Source organism: Rattus norvegicus, chromosome 6, assembly GCF_036323735.1.
Source record: "Rattus norvegicus strain BN/NHsdMcwi chromosome 6, GRCr8, whole genome shotgun sequence".
NCBI classification, from domain to species: Eukaryota; Metazoa; Chordata; class Mammalia; order Rodentia; family Muridae; genus Rattus; species Rattus norvegicus.
Window position 1 is genome coordinate 97,836,708 of NC_086024.1, and position 9,500 is coordinate 97,846,207.

Sequence of the window (9,500 nt, forward strand, 5' to 3'; positions counted from 1 at the left end):
CTTCGTGCACACAGAGAAAAACCCTCGATGCATATCCAAAGTCCATCCGCACACTCCACCGAGCAGACGGCATGTGGCCACTGCCTGGGGCTGGTCTGTATATCAACACTGTGAACTGCCCTTTGCAGGACACGAAAGGCTTCCTCATTCACTCCCAGGCAACCCGAAGACTGTTTTTACTTCAGCTCCACCACACAGCCAGCGTTTCACTCCTGGTGAATGCAACTGCTTTCTGTCTACAGAATCTTCATTCTCTTTCCAGGTGACCGACCTCTCTTGTGCCTGGCTTGATTTCTTGGTCTCCTGGGTTGAACTCTTTCTCCTCTAGTCTCCATCCTGCCCTTTCAGCAACCCTTCCCTGAAGTAAACTTGACGTTACCACCCTGTGCCTTACCTACAACCCTTCAGGGGCTGTCTATGCCAACGGTCAATTCAAAGCTCATGAACCCAGCATCCCTAGGCCAAGACCTGACATTGCTCATTTGTCCCAGCCTATGATACTCGAAACTTAGCAGATATCCTGACAGCTGGTGTGACTTCTGCTCCCAGTCCCTGTGGGACAGTGAAAGACACCCTAGTTCCAGGTTGAGGAGGTTTGAACCCCCAGAGACCCTGAAAGGGATGGTAGGAGATTTGCCTGACTCCCAGGAAACCAGGCCAGTTACTAGCCCACAACCCTCCATAGATTTGTGACCATCAGTCAGTCACATAAGGGCAACACCCTAACCCCCTTCACAGGTACTGGATGTGACCCATGGTCACATAGGCTCAAGACAGATCTCCATTATAATGAGGTACTTAAAGGCCTGGAGGCTTAGCCAGTGAATTTCCTTTCCCAGATACTCCTCCTTGCAAAAGGTATTTAATCTCAGGCCCACTCTGAGAAATAGGGTACAGTTTTACTCATCCACTTCCAGCCATGACAATAAATGTCTTGAAACCATGAGCTGCCTCTTTTTATGGGATCGGACTTGGGGATCCAGGGAGAAGGCCTTTGCCTACACAGTCCCGCAGGAGGCCTCCCTGCATTCCCAGCACCGGAGACCACCAAGTCCAAGCCCGCTACCCATCAGGCCAAAGACTCTTCCTCAGCAGGAGCAGCTGGAGTGCCTCCTCCTTTCCCCTCTGCCCTGGGCTAGATCCTTGCAGGCCCCCACTCCTTTCTCAGCTCTTCTGCGGCACCCAAGAGCCTGAGAACCGACGGCCCCCGGCCTCCTTACAGGCCTAGGGACCCCTGAGCCAGCTCCAGCTGTGTCCAGAGCTCAGTCTTTGCTTCTCCACCCCTGAAGCAGTGTCCTGCAGCCTGACACCCGCCCCCAGCGGGGCATGGGGTAAGCATGGTCAAACTCCCTTTGCCCTGCCTTCCGGAGCAGCTCGAGCCCTGTGGGACTCAGGATCCCATCATTAAACCTTCAAGCCCCATTGCCTGTTTGTCAACAGAACTCCTACTTTACGGGCCCTTTCCCTCACCTGGAACTTGATAAGATCTCTTTCCCTCCCCAGTGGATCACTTCCTGATCTCCACACCTCTTTACCTCCAGGAGAGACTAGTCACTGTCTGAACAGATAGAACTGATGTTCACACCACAGCAATTAAAATGCTTTGAACCATTTATTTGTTTCCAAGCTTGTTTGTTTTTTTGTAGCTCTCTGAAGCCAGGGCTGTACTGTTCTTCCGGGCTCCCTGTGCCTAATGCGGAAACCGGAAGTGAACTGAAATAGAAAAAGACGCCCGTGAGGGATGCTTTTTGCCACAGATCACACTCTGTTCATGGCATAGAGGACTTAACCTGTTTTAACCGGGAGTATTGCATTCAGGGCGACCATTTGTAAATTGTTGTAAGAAGTCCATGACAAACTTAAGGCTCATGTCCAAGACTCGGATGAGGCCATAAAAGGTGCTTGGTCTCGCGGAGTACTACCTTGGCATCGCCAGCATCTGGAAAGGCACTGGCACCCCAAGCAGTTCCAGGCCTTTGGACTTTGTGTCTTGGGTGCCAAGGTTACCTCAGGACAAAGATCAAGGCAGTTTCTCTGGCTTCTCAGATCTCCATACTCTTTCTCCACGAGAAGGAGTCAACTGGAGCTCCTTCCTCCCCTTTGGAAAGGGAAGAGAAAAGGGAGATGGGTCTGAAATCTTCTCTGGAGGTTGAGCACCAACGAAACATGTCATCCACCCACCTGGGATCCATTGACTGGCCTGTCGCTGCAGACACAAATGAGCAAAGTAAGACCTTCGCTTGAAGGCTTCACACTTGGCTTTGGAAGGGAGGAAGTGAACCATCGTGAAGGATGCAAATGCCCATCTACCAAGACATTTAAAAATCAAATGACCTGCTGCGGATGGAGTTCATGCCAGAGTGTTCATATACCATGCACAAGGCCTCTTGGTTCAATCCCAAGAACGTACGTACGTACATACATACATACATACATATATACATACATACATATATACATACATACATACATATATACATACATACATACAATATTATATGTTTTATATATAACATTACACACATATTTACATACATAAAATATTCCAGTAATCTATTTTACACAGAGTTCTGAGACTGTCTGTCTCTCAGTCAAAGTTGGGGTTAGTGTCTCAAGCTTAGTGATTTCTTTGAGCAGATGTCACCCTCTGTCTGGACCAGGTTCCTTGCATCTGCTAATTTCCCCTGAAACGACTGCTTTCCCACCTACACTGGCCTTTCCACTTTAGCCCTTGGTGTTTGCCCCCAGCTTCCTGCTCATCAGCACGTGCATCTTCTTACATTCACTAAGGCAGGAAAGGGAGACATCTTGTTTCCTTCTGTACTGGTGGTACCTGACCCAGGGGCTTAACCATCACTTATTAGACAGAGAGAAGGGCTCTGTGGTGGGTTGAATGAGATTGGTCTCCAAAGGAGTATATGTTTAAAAACTTGGTTTCCAGCTGGTGGCTGTCTGGGGACAAGGGGATGTGGAGGGGTGACCTTACTGGAGGAGGAACATCCGTGGGGGTGGGCTTTGACGTCTCTAAAGCTTTTTGTACCATTCTGAGTTAGCTCTAGCTCCCACCTGGGGATGGAGATGTGAGTTCTCACCAGTTCTAGCTGCCACATCTTTGCTCTACCATGTGGACTCCAACCCTCTGAAGCCAAAAGCCCGAATAACCCCCTTTTGGAAACAAAACAAAACAAAACAAAACACCTTGGTCATGGTATTATGTCATAGTAATAGAACTGGGTTTCTGTGGGTTCTCTGGTGTTTGAAATGGGCTGGGTCTCAGGGAACGCTTTGCAGGAATAAGGTCACTTGAGTATGACAGATTTGGTGGGGGTGGGGAGCGTTGTATAGTAAATGTTTGCTACAAGACAGTCCAGAGCAGGTGCGTGAGCCGGGAGTGAATCCACTGTGGCCAAGGGTGAAAGGGGAAACACGTGAGAGGTGCTCGGAGGACACCGGCTACCTCTTCTCTGCCTGCACTTCCCCTTCCGTGACAGATGGCACTGGAGCAGCGTTGACACATTTACTCCTGGGGTATGCCCACTTAGGCTAAACAAATTTAGCACAGGCTGAACAATTGGAACTCAGACCTGATCCTGGGGGATTTAACAAGAGCTGCAAGGGCACTCAAATGACCCTGGATGACTCTAAAACCTGAGGAAAAAAAATCCCCCAGCAAGCCCAAGCTGTCAGATCATGAGACTCATCTCCTGACTGGCTACTCACAAAGACCTGGCCAAGGACATTCCAGCTGTGCCAGACCCCTGGGCAGGGATCCCGGAGAGCAATCTATCACTGCTCTCCACCCCTCACACCTCGGGGAGTGTGGGCCTGTGTCCACGGCCTGGCAGACAACAGCCCCTCGCCCTCGTGACAGTGGGTGTCCCCACGGCCAGAAAAACAACCAAGGCCATTGGGTAGAGCTGCTGCTGGCAGAGCCCTGGTGGCTTATGTTACTCAGGTTCCACTGGGAACATCTACAGAAACGATGTCTCCCTCCCAGAGATTCATGGAACCAGAGTGACACGGTCATTTTTTACCCCCTCCTCTTCCTCTTCCTCTTCCTCCTACCCTCCTGCTCTTCTTCTTCCTCTTCCTCCTCCCCTTCCTCTTACCTCTCCTTCATAGAAAAAATGGGACCCTCAGTGCTGTGTGCACACTGGCTTGAGATGACAAAGGTGCAAAGGTGAGTGGGTGCCATTTACCCCCACCTCCCCCCACCCCTGCTGCCAGTGATGATGGCTTTTGACTGTGGCACCTTTGGCAATTTCCATGCAGCCTGCACCCTAGTGCTAGGCATGGGATTCTCACCCAGCTCTTCCTGTTCTCCCTCTAGAACAGGGCTAGGTCATAGCAATAAAGTCAAGGCTTTCTCATCTGACCCACCATACCCTCTCCTTCCTCCTCTCCTTCCTTCCTTCCCTCCCTCTCTCTTTCCTTCCCATAAATCTTACCTTGATGTCTTGGCAACAGACCCCAGGAGGTTAGAGTTTCTCTCCACAGGAGTAGACCAAGCACAAAGTCACCAGGGCCCTGAAACTATTGGTTTTTGAATTGGGAAGTCAAAAGAGAAACAAGCCAATGGTCTTGTGCCCCCCCCCCATGTTGTCCTTATGCAACGTCAGGGCAGTGATGTCCTCTGGCATGAGAATGGCAGGAACTCAGCCAAGATAGAGCAGGAGGGAGGTTGGGAAGTGCCACACTATCTAGCTTCAGTCACCAACATTCCTGGACAATGACACTCTCACCCAAAGCCCTGGGAAGCACTTGGATACTTATCAGGTAAGGTCTAGCCTCTATAGAGAACACACAGGAAAACACCATGGCACCCCTCTTGGGGTTTCATTTCCCCTCCCATGTTGCCGTATGCTGGTGACCAGGAGGGAGAGTGGGCAGGGTCACACCAACTGTGCTGCCCAGAGGGCAGTGATGTAAGCCACAATGCTTATGTTTCAGCTCCAAATGTGGCAGCCAACAGCAGGAGGTGCTGGCAAATCTCTGGATGCCAGGGATGTTTCTCTGAGCGCATGGTTGGACTCTGCAGCCCCCAGGGCCTGAGGCTGGGTGTCTGGGGCCTCATGAGGGTAAGAGATGAGCCCGCAGTGCTTGTGTGAGCAGTCTCTGCTGTCCTTTCCAAGGGATGGCACGTTGTAAGGACTCTATGTCACCACTTTTGAGCATTTATGCTCTCAGGTGCTAGACTAAGTCCTTTACATGATCCCTTGACTCCTCTCAGAAGCCCATTAGGGGTGCACTGTAGATGTAGGCAGGCTGTATCACGATGGTACAGCCGAGAACTGGCTACGATTCCAAAGTTCTTGTGCTTAGGAAGTAAATGATGCTCCTGCCTCCACAGATTCAGGGCACTAGCAGAATAATCAACGTACTGATCAGGCAGAGTGTGATGGCTTACACTTCTAATTCCATCAACTCAAGAGGCAACAAAGGAAGATTGCTGTGAGCTCAAGACCAGCCTGGGCTACATGAAGAGATCTTCTCTGAAAACAAACACACAAAAACAAGCATTCTAAACATTGGTTAGATGTAGGCTGTTTAAATAAAGCAATTAGTTTTCCAGAATATGAGTTGGGACGAGGTAGAAAGAGCACAATAATGTGTGTTTTGATGCAGCATGGAGGCTCACTAGATCTGGTCACTTGTCATGAAGAAAAGGCATCTGACCACAGCAATCAGTTCTTGAGCTAAAGGCTTCGGAGCAGGCTGTAGGTCACTTTTTGGTGTCTGCCCAGTTGGGGACATTATGCTGGGACATTGAGAGATGAAGTATTGGACTAGAGATATGGCTGAGTTGGGCAAAGGTGCTTGCGGCCAAGCCCAACAACTAGAGTTCGACCCCTGGGGCCCCCTAGGTGGAAGAAAAAAAACCTGACTCATGAAAGTTCTTCTCTGACCTCCACACATGCACCATGGTGTTTGTGCATGTACACACACACACACACACACACACACACACACACACACACACACATATTAGATTTTCAAGTGACTGGAACACATTAGGTGAGGGCTTGCAACCTATTTCCAGAAAGGGCTGGACGGTAACCAAGAGAAGCTTTGCTGGTCATGTGACCTCTGCTGCAGCTTCCCCACTCTGTCATTATAAGTGAGGACAGCCACAGATGCTATGCAAATAAACACATGTGGCTGTGTTCCGATAAAACCTTATTTATGGACACTGCAATTTGAATTTCACATTACTTTAATATGACAAAATAGTATTCTTTGGGGTTTTTATAACCACTTAAAAATAGAAAAAACAAGCACTCTTAGCTCATGGGTTACGGTTGCCAACCTCTGGGCTGGTCCACTGAGTGGAATATTTCCTCCAGTTCTGTCAGTGTTCTCAGACCACTTGCATCAGGTTACCACACACAAGAGTACCTGTTAAGGTACAGGTGTGTTGTTTCTGCCCCACATACTGAGCCTGACATCCAGAGGAAGAAGCAGGAAGAGCCTTCTCTCTGCTTAAAATTGACACCAAGTAGAGAGAGAGAACCACATCAACCAAAAGTAACTAGGAACTTTCTTAGAGGTAACACCTACCCGGGCAGGTGTTTGTTTCTGTGTTTTAAGTCTGTCATTTTTATTTTGTTTCATGTGTAGACGTGTTTTGTCTGCATGTGTATCTGTCAACACTTGTATGCCTGGTATGCATGGAGGCCAAAAGCAGTTATCAAATCCGTAGGAGGAGTTGCCATGTGGGTGCTGGGAATTGAACCCAGAACCTCTGTAAGAGCAGCCAGTTCTCTTAACCTCCCCCCACAAGTTTGTTTGTTGTTTTGGTGAAGTATTCTCATGTAGCCTAGGCTGGTCTGAAACGTACTATGTGGCTGAGGATACTCCTTAACTTCTGATTCTCTTGCTTCTACCTTCCAGGTGCTGGGATTACAGGCATGTACCACCGCGCTGAGTTTCTGCAGGGCTAAGGTTAAATTCAGGACTTGGTGCCCGCTAAACAAACACTCTAGCAACTGAGCTACAACCCCAGCCCCAGGTTGTTTAGGGTGTCATAAAACCACTGCGATGATCTCATGTGAAAGAGATAATAGAAAAATATGATGAAGAAGGAGGAGGAGGAGGAGGAGGAAGAGGAGGAGGAGGAGGAGGAGGAGGAGGAGGAGAAGAAGAAGAAGAAGAAGAAGAAGAAGAAGAAGAAGAAGAAGAAGAAGAAGAAGAAGAAGAAGAAGAAGAAGAAACAGTAGCAGCAGCAGCCAAGCCAAGTGGAGTGGCACACAATCTTTAATCCCAGCACTAGGGAGGCAAGAGGTCAGCCTGGTCTACAGAACAAGTTCTAGGACATCCTGGATTACACAGAAAAACCTTGTCTTGAAAAAACAAAACTAAAACCAAACAAATAAAAAATACCGCATTGTAGACTCTTCCAAGCATTGCGTTGGATGTCCAGTGAGCAGCACACATGTCCATGTGCACACAGCTAGTTGCAAATTCTGGATCCACGGACATCCTCCTCCTTACTTAGAGAAACCTGTTTGACCCAGGTTCCAGCCCTAAGGAAGATGATCTTGTCACAGTGATGTGCCAGCAAATGTTTAGCACCTGGCTTTTCAGAAAGAAAACATTGATTCTTGGGGCTGCCAATTCCTGTGGTGTAAACCATTCCATCAAGGCCATTGCAAACCACCACCACCACCAGGTCACCAAAGTCAGGGCTGGGGAGAGATGAACACTATGTTTCCACAGGCCAGCATTCTCCGGCTCTAGATAGATACTGCCCAGTTGTGATCAGGAACACAGAACCAGCATGACCCCATGCTCTACTGCCAGGGTCTGGCATGAGAGCAGAAATGTTTGGGATCAAGCTCCGGGCACTTTAGGTAAAACTTGCTTTCTCATTAAGGGAAGGAATGGTTTCTCTCCGGCTGCCATCCCTGCCTCTCCGCTGGGCTACTGCTGGGAGGCAGCTGCCTGAACACCTGAGCGCGCCAGGCGGCACGGAGCACAGCTAGGTCAGCTGCTTCGCGAAGCAGGTCTGTAACCCTGCACTGAGAACTTCTGCTTAGCCACGTTTACAAAGTTTCTGCATTGTTCCGGCTGGCCGAGTTAGGGTTTCTGTTGCCTTCAGCAGAAAGTCTTCATTGGATGCGCCTTTCTAATTGATCGTTCAGATGCTGAGCACAAGAACATGCGGGAGCTGGTCCTTTATCGCCTCACGTTAGCAGATGGCGACCACAAGTCCAAAGGTACTCAGCCTATGGGCCAGCTGCTCACGACTCATTAGCGCCCCCACCCCACGTGTCCCCCGAAGCCCACCTTCCCTGAGAAACATCATCCCCTTTGTACCTCACCTATCTTGTTCCGTGCGGCAGGGGCGTTATCAGGACTGCCAAACAGCGTGTGTGGCTGAAGTTTAAGTGAATTTCATCAGCGTGATTAAATACTTATTACATGAGTCAAACATACGGGCTTCATTAAGCCAGTGAACTCCCAGGAACCTCTGTTTATACAGCCCATCTGGACTCTCAGATTACTTTAAAGAAATGGGATAAATGGCGTTCGATATGACAGCCGGGTCATCTTTCAGCATTATACTCTCAGAGGGAACCCATCTTCCATCACTAACTCTGGCGTCCGTACAATTGGGTACGGAGGGTTTTCCATCTGCTTCTGGCCTCTGTGAAAGCCTGACACGATGATGAAATTGAGACTTTATGTGAAGCGTGCCAGGGCACGACAGGCATGCTTTTCTCGTCGAAGCATGGAGCGGTGTTTAAAGTCATTTGCAAGCACAAACCTTGAGCCTTTTACAGGAAGGCACACCTTGAAAGCAAAATAAAGGACCCACGGGTCTTAATGAACTCACAGAGCCTCTGCTAGTCGTTGTTGGAAGCTCTTTATCAAATTAAAGGCCTGCCAGGATGAGAGAGCTGAGAAGCACTGCCGAGTATCAAGTACTGAAGCAGATTTTAATTGGCTACTTAATGAACGAACCTTCCCTGCAGTGCGACAGGGACACATAGCAGGGTATGCACCACTGCCACCCACCCACCCACACACACACACACACAGAGAGAGAGAGAGAGAGAGAGACAGATACAGAGACAGAGATAGAGAGACAGAGAGACAGAGAGACAGAGAGACAGAGAGACAGAGAGGAATCATCCCGGGATCCCAGGTGCTGCACAAGTGGAGGAATTACAGGGTTTGGAAAGCTGACACCCCCCAAGTGAACTACAAGCTTCTTGAGGACAGAGCCCTGGGAGGATACATGGCAGTCCATGATCTGTAGATGCCACAATTATTATTTCCGAGAATAAGAAACAGCAGCAACACAGAAGAGAACGCTGCCAGATTCGTGCTGTCTGTCATCCTGCTGAAGCACCTAGCCCACTTACTCTTTCTCGGATCAGGCTGAGATTTTACTTTGTCTCATGTTTATTAAGCCATTAATGTATAAAACGAGGACAGGAACACCTATCTGGTAGGAATAAGAGATTTACACAAAGCTCCTATGTTGCCTGACACAC

The 9,500-nt window shown here is 49.0% G+C and overlaps 1 long non-coding RNA gene across 1 annotated transcript; it reads right to left on the bottom strand.

The window, feature by feature from the left end:
* Positions 1-887: 887 nt before the first annotated feature.
* LOC120103552 (uncharacterized) lies at positions 888-5,030 on the bottom strand. Its single transcript, XR_005506030.1, has 3 exons — positions 4,449-5,030; positions 2,182-2,306; positions 888-2,098 (listed from the first exon to the last, which is right to left on the bottom strand). It is a non-coding gene; the product is annotated as an uncharacterized LOC120103552 (long non-coding RNA).
* Positions 5,031-9,500: the final 4,470 nt, after the last annotated feature.